Source organism: Anopheles stephensi, chromosome X (assembly GCF_013141755.1).
Source record: "Anopheles stephensi strain Indian chromosome X, UCI_ANSTEP_V1.0, whole genome shotgun sequence".
In the NCBI taxonomy this organism is placed as follows: domain Eukaryota; kingdom Metazoa; phylum Arthropoda; class Insecta; order Diptera; family Culicidae; genus Anopheles; species Anopheles stephensi.
The window spans coordinates 21,336,035-21,348,934 of NC_050201.1; the positions used below are offsets into that span (position 1 = coordinate 21,336,035).

General features: G+C 41.7%; 2 protein-coding genes and 1 long non-coding RNA gene across 6 annotated transcripts in view; 1 reads left to right on the top strand and 2 right to left on the bottom strand.

Moving 5' to 3' along the window:
• LOC118513984 overlaps positions 1–12,900 on the bottom strand; it is a 493,738-nt gene that overhangs the window by 416,205 nt on the left and 64,633 nt on the right. The gene's annotated exons all lie outside the window — the stretch shown is intronic.
• The window catches only part of LOC118513762 (uncharacterized protein K02A2.6-like), an 86,864-nt gene that overhangs the window by 66,977 nt on the left and 6,987 nt on the right, over positions 1–12,900 (top strand). The window contains exon 4 of the mRNA XM_036059940.1: positions 11,916–12,892. The gene's annotated coding sequence lies outside the window, so the exon portion shown is untranslated. The remainder of the gene's footprint in view (positions 1–11,915; positions 12,893–12,900) is intronic.
• LOC118514370 overlaps positions 9,097–12,900 on the bottom strand; it is a 30,516-nt gene continuing 26,712 nt past the window's right edge. Inside the window, exons 1-4 of one of the 4 annotated variants that reach the window (XR_004906603.1) lie at positions 10,777–10,806; positions 10,339–10,512; positions 9,265–10,228; positions 9,097–9,193 (exon numbers count right to left, since the gene is read on the bottom strand). This is a non-coding gene — a long non-coding RNA (uncharacterized LOC118514370). Of the gene's footprint in view, positions 9,194–9,264; positions 10,229–10,338; positions 10,513–10,585; positions 10,746–10,769; positions 10,807–12,900 lie in introns of those variants that run through there. The other 3 variants (XR_004906604.1, XR_004906601.1, XR_004906602.1) reach the window with 3 other exon arrangements.

Here is a 12,900-nt window from a genome sequence, read left to right on the forward strand (position 1 = left end):
AATAAGTCATCAGTTGGCTGATGAATTATGAGAAACTTTTTAACCCTAACCCAACAAAAACTGCAACCTTCTCCTGTAGTTTAAAATATCAACAACCAGTTGCCTATGTTGCATACAGCGGAAAACTTAAACTCAGTTGTAGCTCGTTTTGTAGAAAATAGTGCACTAATTATCATTGTATCTAACCATGTGATTGAATTTCTTGGAAAGTAAAATAGTCTTGTAAATGGGGCGGTCCAGTGGCCTAGGCGATAACGGCGCCGGTGTTCACACGGCAGGACAAGGGTTCAAATCCCATCCAGACGGCCTCCCCGTGCGTAAGGCTGACTACTTTACTAAGGGTAAAATCAAGTCACAGAATGCCAGAAATGGCCTCTCGAGGTTGTAGTGCCAAGGAAAAAAATATAGTCTTCTGATACATTTGCGCATTATTATATTTGCACCTTCTTGCACACGCATTAGCCGTGGCCTGGAGAACTGGATGGAATGGTGCCAGCTCTTACCTCTCATCATCTGGATGATAGTGTAAGATGTCTATTGGCAAGTGCACATGATATATCGAACAAAGGCTCTCACCTATCATGCAAATGATAGTGTGAGAAGCCGATCGATGAATGCATATGGTCTCCAGGTCACGGCCGATACGCTTCTGCCTGCCGTTACGTTACCTAACCACAGCAAGATACTCGGCCCAACGAACGGGGAACGATCTGTACAAAATTCGTAACCGTTCCTGTCATCGTATTAAAGATCAGCGCCACCGTAACCAGCTATACTAATAGGATGCAAAAAGAATAATCTGGAATATTTTAAATTTAAACTTCTAGCCATGATTCAATAATTATCCACATTGCAATTGCATTTTATGTAACAGACGATTATTAAGCATTCTTTCACAATCAAAGAAATGGTTAGATGCGATGAAAATTAATGTACTATTTCCTACAAATCGAGTTTCAGTTAAGTGTCTTTTTCCCCTTCCATGCTACTTGTGCATCTGATTATTGGTTTTTTAGACTATGCAAAACATTAGAACGTTGCTGTTTTTGTTTGGTTAGGGCTAAGACGTTTCTAATCATTCATCAGCTAACTGAAAACTTATTGTGTGATAAGCGTAGCTTACGGCACCGTGTTGCGGAAGCTATCGTTTGAATTTTGCGTTTTCTGGGTTTTGTTGGCTCATTCTTCGGGAGTTTTTGAGCAAAGCATTAACATCACTTACTAAATACGTCCTTTTCTCTTTTAACTATACTTCCATGCACCCATCGAGTTTCTTGCGTTTGGAGCACATGTGGACACAAACCATCACAAGCGGCAAACAAAGGTATACCCAAAAATCCTACCAACTATAACTACCATCTCAAACCCCACTACATACTTTCTTTTTCCTTTTTTTCTTCTTTTTTTTACATTAAATGCACTCAACTATCATTTCTTGGGCTCACTGCGATGGCAATGCGTGCTGGCAAGCCTGGATTAAGTCAACTCGAGGAGGGGTTTACTGGGCAAGACATCGATTGTAACTCTTGTATCGAGTGATTGTGATCGATGAATCCCACATTTCTCGTGGATGGTTGGTTGATCCAGGTTGTATTATGAAGATATCCCTCCTAGTAAAAAAATCAGTTATATTAAATATTACATAATTATAGCAAGATTCTACCTAATTCTGCCTTACCATTTACAGGAGCAGTGCTGTGAAACTTTGAGAACGAATGCGCCTAACACATCGCTCGTTTTTATGGACACTCGAATAATCTTTCAGGAGAATATACATTTGAGTTATCATCAACAAAGTAAGAATTGAAATATAAAAATAGATTGTAAATTGTAGCTAATCCTACCACATCAATTAAACTATATAATTCACATTATTTACAGAATACGGAATGGACGGGATGGACGCTTAAGGCAACCAGAATTATTTGCATGTTTAAGCAAATGGATGGATTTGTAACTTAGAAGTGAGTATGTAACATCTATTTATTTATTAACGGGATGGTGATATTTAGTTGGACCAACAAACACGTAATTTAGAAATAATTCTGTTGTTTTTAATTTATTATGAACGGATATTGTGCTAGGCTTACTAATTAAACAAAAACTTAAAAATGACTTAATCTAATAATAAACATCAAATTAACATCAACAAAATTAAATCTTAATTCTTATCTTACCTAACTACTACGGGACCTACGCTCATGGCAACTAGACTTATTTACAAACTTATTTCTATTAACATTATCACTATGATTTAATTTTAACTTTATCCATTCCTTTACCTGTGTATCTGTACAATTACCACCTAATTCCTTAATAACTAACAAAATATTTTTTAATTCGCAAAACGGTTTTTTTTCCGTTTTCCCCCTTCCTGTCCAAGAAAACTTCAATAAAAGATTAGGGTCTAAAATCAAATTTAATGTGTCACTAGCACGCTGTTTTTCGTTAGTGTCTGTTGCTATATTCATTTTTACCCACTTTATGAACTCTTCTCTTTCTTGTACATCTTCCAGCTTAGCTTCCAGGAAAAGAAGATCTTCTACACTATCCACAGAGCGGAATCGTCCCGGTTTGTTAGGCTGGCTAGTGTTAGCTAGTGGTTGCTTCTTGCCCATAAATTCTTCCACCAATCCGGCTATATATTCTACTCTGCCACTGAGCTGCCGAATCTCCTGTGTAATTATGTCCTGCCGGACCTGGACGTTCGCTAGCATTCGGCGCATGGATTGAAATTCCTGCGCCGAACCCGTCGCGGATGATGATACCGGCACATTGTTGTTGCAGTCGGAATTTTGCTTGGAATCCATCTAAAATTGAAAAGAGCGTAGTTAGGGACATTTTAACTTTCCACTGTGTTATTTAAAACAGTTTTTTCTTGCCTTTTTGCGAAAATTATCGGAACACTCGTCACAAGACTATCCTGAACCAGAACTAAAGCAAAATGAAATGTTCACCATTCTTCGAATTTGAATTTTGACAGAGGAATAAATGTATGCGAAAGCAAAACAATATCACAACGACATTCATAACGCGTATCGAGAGTGTTCACTAACACATACACATTATACGGTCTCACCAATACACTCATACATTTGAGCCACAAACGCTCACGCACACCACCCCATAAGCCCGAATCCGAACGTCCTCATAATGTCCTCAGCCCATATAAAAACGTCCTCAATTTTGTATGGCCGGCGGGCTTGTGACACAAAATTAGGACGTTGCATGCGGATTCGAGCACTTGTATGACGAGTGGGTCTGCTGCTCTCTAAGGCAAGATTTAGTATCGAGATTTAGGTAAAAGAACTCGAAAAACGCCATAAGCCTGCTATAAAATGTCAGTTGGGTAAGGCAAGATTTAGTATCGAGATTTAGGTAAAAGAACTCGAAAACCGCTATAAGCCTGCTATAAAATGTCAGTTGGGAACCCGGTTTTCGAGTTCTTTTACCTTAATCTTGATACTAAATCTTGCCTTAGAGAGCAGCAGATTTAGGTAATTATAACAGTTCGAACGCGTGGTTTCACGTAGTTTTTTCACCCATTTTCTTCGGATCCAAGCTGTCATAGGCCAGAGGCGCTATGGCAGCGCAAATCAAAACAAAGCAAACAATAACACTCGGATTAGAATGTGATATGAATGAATGATTTTTTATTTATTCAACAAACCCGTTCATGTTTCTTTCTCTCCGTTGCACTCCTCGTGTTCGCCAGGGTTCCTTTAGGGGGAAAAAACAAGACTGTGAGTTGAGAAATGATGCTCTTCGCCGTACATGAGATGCTGAACTATACCTCATCTCTCGCAGAAAACATTTTCTGAGAAGCGGCAAACACGAATCGACCATCACCGAGTGACCAGGCTACCGCAGCTCACCTACACGCAAATACACGATTAATCCTAACACCATCATAGGCTTATCCGTGCGCGTGCGCACCCTCCCACCATCACATTCAGAACACGACTGTCGCTCAGCGTGCTCAGGGCAGAGCGCATAAAGAAAGAGAGAAGCAAAATTTTGCAGGGGTTTCCAGACGGTTTTATAATGCGCGCTGCATGCCAGTACCAAAACGGCGCGCGAGAAACAGCTCGAGCGCCCCTGCACACGTGTGTTCGCTCTCTCCCACTCAGGGGCTCTCAAGCGGAGGATCATGGTTCGAGCAGTGCACGGCACATAGCGGAAAGCGAGAAAATGTTTGAGCGCCACTGCACGCGAGAGCGAACGGGTGTGTGCTGTGCTGCTCGTTTCTACGGCAAACTGGTATGGTGCTGAGCTGCACTAAGAGCGTAACGAGCATTCGCGCATGAAGCGAGCAGTTATGGCGAGGATCGGGCAATTTTGTTTTGAAATTTAAGCTTTTTTGTATAACAAATGTCAGTTGGGTGCCCAACTGACATTTTATAGCAGGCTTATGGCGTTTTTCGAGTTCTTTTACCTAAATCTCGATACTAAATCTTGCCTTAGAGAGCAGCAGATTTAGGTAATTATAACAGTTCGAACGCGTGGTTTCACGTAGTTTTTTCACCCATTTTCTTCGGATCCAAGCTGTCATAGGCCAGAGGCGCTATGGCAGCGCAAATCAAAACAAAGCAAACAATAACACTCGGATTAGAATGTGATATGAATGAATGATTTTTTATTTATTCAGAAAACCCGTTCATGTTTCTTTCACTCCGTTGCACTCCTCGTGTTCGCCAGGGTTCCTTTAGGGGGAAAAAACAAGACGGTGAGTCTCAACTCATGGTGCTCTTCGTCGTACATGAGATGCTGCACCATACCTACGCTCTCGCAGAAAACATGTTACGGGAAGCGGCAAACACCAATCGATCGTCACAAAGTGAAGCTCCAGGCTACCGCAGCTCACACACGAACAATCCTAACATCATCTGCATTGAAACACCGGGTCATGCGCCTCGGCTTATCCGTGCGCGTGCGACGTCCTCCCTACATCACATTCAGAACACGACTGTCGCTCAGCGTGCTCAGGGCAGAGCGAATAAGAAAGAGAGAAGCAGAAATTGGCAGGGGTTTCCAGACGTTTTTAAAATGCGCGCTGCATGCCAGTACCAAAACGGCGCGCGAGAAACAGTTCGAGCGCCCCTGCACACGTGTGTTCGCTCTCTCCCACTCAGGGGCTCTCAAGCGGAGGATCATGGTTCGAGCAGTGCACGGCACATTGCGGAAAGCGAGAAAATGTTTGAGCGCCTCTGCACGCGAGAGCGAACGGGTGTGTGCTGTGCTGCTCGTTCCAACGGCAAACTGGTATGGTGCTGAGCTGCTCTAAGAGCGTAACGAGCATTCGCGCATGAAACGAGCAGTTATGGCGAGGATCGGGCAATTTTTTTTGAAATTTCAGCTTTTTTGTATAACAGATGTCAGTTGGGTAAGGCAAGATTAAGGTTCAAGATTAAGGGAAAAGAACTCGAAAAACGCTATAAGCCTGCTATAAAATGTGAGTTGGGATTTACACACACAGATACAAAAAGAAGAACACACAGAAAAAAAGATGATCAACGGCAACACAAAATACAAGGAGCAAGAAAACCAGCTAATTCCCGATTTCACTGTAATTAGTGTCCGAAAACTATCCGAACTTACATTAACAGGCATGTCGTACAATCCGTTAAGCACTATTTTTTGTAAAGCGTTCTTGTTCTTGATACGTGTGGAAATTTACGTTAGTATTTCAGAGGTATTTCACTACCTTTTTGAAATCCTCTGCCGTGTTCACGTACACTACGACACCTTCGTTCGCTACTTTTGATGTGTAGCGCACTACACCTGCGGTAACTATTTTTTGTGCACTTCTCCTAGGGGCTTGCACGCAACTTTTATTGGAGGAATACGTTGATTTGTATACGGTGATACAGGTTTGCTGGTATTCGTATCCATTTGATGTTCCTCTTTGTCTTCTAGCAGTGCGTACGTGTTGAGTGTCACTACTTTTAACTGTGCCGTGTTTAGCTGATCCATGCGGTGGAATTTCGATAAAGGAACTTTAACAGTCCTTGGTTTAGCCACTGCTTTGCCTCGAACCATGTTGACGATGGGTTGGGCGACTACTGTCGCTCTAGGTTTAGGTTTCACTTTCGTTACTTTTGATTTTTGTTTAATCATTTCAAAGGTTCTACTCTTCGCTGTAGGATTCTCGGTACAACACGTGTGTTCTCATAGAAGTCGGAGAGAGAACTGCTTCAATCCTAGACATTTGGTGAAAGAACTATTGTATTGCAAAATAAAGTTTCAATCTTTCTACACAAAGTTGTGCAATGTAAGATATCCTTCTATTTGAGTTTTCCACCAATGCAGAGAATCTTCTGTGATTTGAAGTTTTTTTGTCTGATGAATGTAAGGAAAGATTTTTTAATTTTTCGGTTGTTACACGTTTGGCTCGAGGACCTATTTATTTCTACTGCGTTCCACCTTTTCACGACAGTCTCTTCCTAATTGCTGCAACGTTCTGTCTCTACAACACACGCACGCTCGCTCTCCCGTTGACATTTGGCAGAGTTGCCAGATCGTCCGCTTTTTTCATTCTTACATTCGGCATCCTAACTGAACATCAGTCCCTGATGATTCAACTTAATTACTCATCAATATTTTCTTCTGCTGATGACCACAAGTCCTCATTGCTACTAACATACGACCAAAGCTTCATATTATCTTTACTTGTGGTAGTGACCTGAGGTCCTTCCTCATCGCTAGCCTTTTTTACCTTCTATCTTCCGTTCCTGTTTACCTTCACAATTTCATACGGCCTTTAAAACTCTTTTGCTTATTATTTTCCTACTATGAATTGTGTTCTTTTTATTGCTACCAATTCTCCTTCTGTATAGACTCTCTTAGGCTTCCGCTTCTGATCGAAATGATGTATACAATCCTGTTGAGCCTTTTCTATTTGTTTCTTGACTTCTTCTCGTATTAATTCTCTATCCAAATCAAAAGTAGTAGTCATCTCTTCTTCTATTACTTGATACACTTCATCTGTGTTATTTGCTCGCACTTTGATTCCAAACATGATTTCGAATGGTGTGCGCTTTGTTGATTTCTGTGTAATTCCGTTTATGGCCTTTAGTACGACTACTACTTTCTGATACCATCTTGTGGGATGCGCTGTCACTACTGTCCAATTCACTCTTTCTGGCTGGCCGTTTTCTCTTGGAACACCCGTTTTTGTTACCACATGAACGATACCGTGAGTTTTCAAGTATTCCGCGAATATGTTCGATGTAAATGCAGTCTGAAACAATAGGAACTGGGTTTCCAAATATATTCGTCCAGAAATCTTTTTTTCAGTCTCCTCTGCATTAGTTGTTCATGTAGGAAAAAGGCATACAAATTTTGAGAAACTGTCTACTACTGTTAATATGTATTTGTACGACTTCGATGTTGCATCCATTGGACCCACGTGATCTATGTGTAATGTTATTATACACATTCTCCCTTTCATATAGGATATATAGGTGCATCTCCCTTTTCTATAGGATAAATAAATCCTTCTTGTTAGCTTAGCTTTTTGTTGTACAAAATGCACATGACACATGATGCTATTACTTTTTTAACATTTTGCTCCAGATGAGGTATGTAATAATGTTGTTTTATGGCGTGCATGGTTTTTTGAACTCCAAATTAATGACCATCGTGCACTTCCGTTGTTATCTGCTTTTCCATTCCTTTAAGAATAACAAGCAAATCCTGACCTTCAACCGTGTGATGCAATAATCCACCTTTCATCCGACATGCTCCATATGCCCGATTCTGAAGAATCCCTGCAATTGCTTTCGTTATTTCATCTTTCCGTTGATTTTCTTTGGTTCGCTCTGTTAACTCTAGGGTAATCATCATTACTTGTGCTGGGTATCGACTTAAATAGTCTACGTGTGGCGTGACTTCCTTGAACTCCTGATCGATGTTCAACTTCAAATAATAATAAGTAGTGACGAAATTTCTTTCTTGCTAAGAAAATGGCCTTTGCCTCAAGTATGTAACTGTGCTTTCTAGAATCTGCTTCTGTCGTCTTTTTACTTCAATGGAATACGGGTTGCAATTTTCTTTTTAAATTTTGCATAAATATCGCACCGAAGCCATCCTGATGCATCGGTGGGTAGTTTCGTAGTTGCTTCCAGATCATACAATTTGAGCACCGGTTCATTTATCAGCGCTTCTTTCAATCTCAGGAAGGCATTCTTTTCTTCATTACCAATGATTAACTTTACATTCTGCAGCAAAAGATCTGTCAACGGTCGTGCGATTATGGCGTATTTGAATACGAATTTTCTAAAAAATCCCGTCAACCTTAAAAACGCCTGCACTTCCTTTACATTTTTAGAAACATGAAAGTTTTTTTTACAACCGCTAAATTATCCTTCCTGTGTGAAATATTTCCATCTACCACATGATGACCGAGAAATTGAACCGATCGTTTCAGGAATGCACACTTCCTTTTTATCCTCAATTGATACGCTGCTGCTACGTACAACACTTTTCTCATTTTATCAAGACATTCTTCCGCCGTCACTCCGTCTATTACTATATCGTCCATATGAACACGACCGGTGAGTTGCAGAACGGTGCCATATTGAACTCAAATAGTCCTCTCTTCGTTACAAACGCCATGTACTTTCGACTTCTTTAATCGTCTTCTTTAACGGGTATGTGAAAGAAACCTTTTTTCAAGACTCATCACGGTAAACCATTCAGCTCTCTGAAGTTTATCTAATACGTCGTCTATGACAGGCACAGGGAATCAATCATTCAAAACCATTACGTTTAGTTTTCTATAATCTACGCATACTCGATTACTGCCGTCTTTTTTCTTTACTGTTACTATGCGGGTAGTATTTAACTATGTATTTCACACGCCACTAACTCCCCGGCTAGCACGATTGAGGGCCAGGGGTATGTAGAAATCGAGCGAAATGGGGGAAAAATCCCGAAGCAAAAATCCGTCATAAAAGCCATCACTTAGACGCATTTTATGACGATTTTCAAATTTCGACAGCTTTTCGCCCATTTCTTCCATTTCGCCCCTTGGCTGTTTCGTCGCGATTTCTTTCAGTGTGTGCGTGTCATCTAGCATGAATGTGGCATTGTGCGTGTGATTGTTACCCTTTATTGAAATTCACAGCTGAAAACATAAACATCGAGATTTCAAACCGCAAAGCAGCATTCAAATACAACTCAGCAGTTTCACCTGAAAAATAAATAAATAAAAGTAAGTAAGATTAAGTGCATGACAATGAATCAAATTATTATCATACTTACATAAAAAATAATAAAACGATTGATTATTTCAGCCAAAATGTAATGCCGGAACCACCAAAGAAAGGGCGCCTTTTTGCACTGCAACAACTGCCTTGGGCTGTATTATGCTCCACAGGCGCGATCGTCCGTGTTTTTGGACCGCGAACGTCATCAAGACCGACGCCGGAACCGTCTCTTGCCCCCGGTGCTGGTTCCATGGATATCGCTACGCGTCCGGCAGGATCGATGGAACAAAAGCGAGGAACGCAGCCCTCAACGAAAGCGATACGTGGGATGATTGTTGTGCCTGCTAGTTCCGTGCGTGTTGTTCCACTAGCGACAATGTCGTTAAAGCGTTCGCATGGATCGCAGCTGACCACAAGTGCGACGCCGGTACCATCGGTCATTCCCGCTGCTGGATCCGTGGATGGCATTCCGTGATCGTTAGGATCGTTTGACGAACAAATGCAAGGATCGCAGCCGACTACAAGTGCGACGCCGAAATCGTCTGTTGCTTCAGCTGCTGGTTCATGCGCGCATGACGTTGCGCGACCGGCAAAAACGACTGTCGTGCATCAAGGATCCCGTCAGCCGTCACCAAGCATGACACCGGAACCGTGTGTTTCATCACCGGGATCAACACTTCACGAAGAGCAGTCGTCAGCAAGCAGCATTCATCCGTCCACCGTATCTATTCATGTAAATAAGAACACAGAGTTAGTTCAAGCAAAAAGAACTTCTCCTGGGCACGATTTTTGTTCACAATGTTCATTATTAAAACTGGATGCCCGAACTGCCCAAACGGCTGCGGTAGTGGCCACAATACACCCGATGAAAGGCGTGCGACGCAATGCTCAAACCATCCCGATGCAATATATAAGTAACGAAGAGTCACTGGACAGGTTTGAAGAGCATCTTACAGATGACAATTTGTTTTACACCTTCATACAGCGTGCGGATGCTGTACAAAATTGGTTGCTTGAAGCTATGGGTGGAGGTAGGAATAAAATAGGTTAAACAAAGTGTAATATTAGCGCAAATGAAATAACAGTAGGCGTTGCTATGAACACAGTAGTATGGAAAACAATACGTTACCTTTTTCTGCCCGGTAATGTGCAATCCGAATGAAATATGATGATCACAAAACAGTAATACTCTTGGCGTTGTTTACACACATGGAAAGATGCTAGAGTATCAGCCACACACACAGCTTTTTTGAAGCAATTTTTGTTATTCCACGGCACTGCACATATCGGTAATAAGTAAGATCTGTTCAAAATAAAGAATATTTAGATTATTTCACGAATTTTTGCACATAACCAAGCGGATTGCGCATGTTTACTTTTCTGAACTCCAACTGAGTTTGTTTACAAATTTTTTGACACAGCGGCGTTTCGCTCGCTTTTGACGCACGCACACATTCAAAGACAGCACAGCGCATGCGCTGCAACGAGCAAAACAGCTAGTTCGCCCGAGCGAGATTGCCCCCCACGAGTTTCACCCATTTTCGCACGATTTCTACATACCCTTCACCTACAAACTGACCCGAATTGTTTGCCGGGTGGTTAAACGAGGTAGAGTTATTTGGAGCAAATTGACATTTCTCGACCTGACATAAAAGTTCCGTGGTGATCGAGGGGAAGGGTATTGAGAAGAGTGATAGAAGCGTCGGAGGAGGCACCGGTGGTGGTATCGCTTGCGATTTTTTGACGAAAAATGCAACCAAGTATCATCAATCTTCTGTGGGACAACACTTAATATGCGAAAATAACCCATAAACTAGCGAAATTGATCAAAGGACTGAGAATCTAGGCTGTTTGTTCATGTTTGTAGCCCCATACCATATGTTTTTGTAAACAAACTCTGACATAACTCGACTTAAATGGCGCCCTGTCGAATCGATCAGTATCAGTTTTGGGCACGTTAGTGCAGCTGATCAGAAGAAAATACAAATACAATTATTAAACTCAATAATTTTGATTGAAGGTAGTATTATTTTGGTTGTAAAACTATCAAAGTATGTTTCAGCATACATGATTTATTGATTTAAATCAGTTTTTAATAAATATTAGCAAAAATGCAAACATTGATTTTGCTCCTATTTTGGGCAGAATGCTCCTATTTTGGGCAGGCTGTGTTCCTATTTTGGGCATCGCGAATACACGATTTGAAACACTTGAAAAGGTGTAATTAGTTAAAGAAAAATATTTAAAACAATTTTCTACTCTTACTTTGCTAAAATTGTTGATAGAAAGTAGTTAAATAATTAATTTTATGTTGATTGATTTCGTCGTCTATGCTGGAAGATTTTGACAGAGTGCTGTCAGTGTATGTCATTCATCAAAACTCACAGCTTAACGGATATGAAAAAATGGTCACGTTTTCGTCAACCTCATTGGCTGACGAAATGTGATAAATCAAACTCGATCAAGATAAAAAAATATTTCAAAAGTTAATTGTTGTGGAGATACGGTTGTGTCAAAACCGTGCTTAGTACACAGCCTTGTGTACTAGGCTTCACAACCCGACGAGTGACAAATGTCACTCGGTGCGGTGTGTGTGTATGCGGAGTTTTATCTCTCTCTTCTATCGCCAGCGGTCGCCGAAGCAGGATGCGTGAAATATACGTTAAGTAATTGTATTCAAAGTATTGATATTGTACGTGTGTACAGTGGCGACGAGAAGTTAAACGAATCTGCGAAGTGCAGCAACGAGAAATATCGAATACAGTCCAGTCCAGCAACGATAAAATAACGTGCAGCACCGAGAAGCGTCATGAGCTTGAACCAGGACGCCGAGACGCCATCGCGAAACCGTCAGCACGAGGAGGTCAACGGCCAACCGAATGGCGATTGGCTTCAGGAGCTGTTCAGAAAACAACAAGAAATGCTCGTAAACCAACAACAGGCATTTATGGTGCAGCAGGAACAGCTGATTAGTACGATCCTCCGGACCGTGCGTACCGAGCCGAAACCGGTAAGTTCCGAGCAAATCGTGGATTTGCTGGCAGGAAGCATAAAAGAGTTCAACTATGACCCGGACGCAAGGGTCACGTTTGCCGGTTGGTACGCGCGGTACGAGCCGCTTTTCGAGAAGGATGCGGAGAGGCTCGACGACGGTGCGAGAGTGCGGCTACTTTTACGGAAGCTCGGAATGGCCGAGCACGAGCGGTATTGCAGCTACGTTATGCCGGCGAAGGCGAATGATTTCGATTTTGCAACCACGCTGAGGAGTTTGAAGCTGCTGTTTGGCTCACAGTAGTCTAAAGTGAGTCAACGTTTCAAGTGCTTACAGCTAACGAAAAGTGCAACAGAAGATCATGTAATGTTCGCGTGCCGTGTTAACAAAGCAACTGTTGAGGCTGAATTAGGAGGTTTGTCCGAGAAAGCGTTGAAGTGCTTGATTTTTGTGTGCGGTCTCAAAGATGAGAGAGATGCGGATATACGTATGCGTCTGTTAAGCAAAATAGAAGAGCGAAATGATGTTACTTTAGGCCAGTTAACGGAAGATTGTCAGAAATTGATAAATTTGCGTCGCGATACGGCAATGATAGAGGGAGAAGTGCGTCAAATTAGTAGGGTCAGTGATGACAGTAAATTTCCGTGGCACAAGAAGCATCATTCACAACCTCAAGGAAGTAGGCCTCAAGGTAGCAAA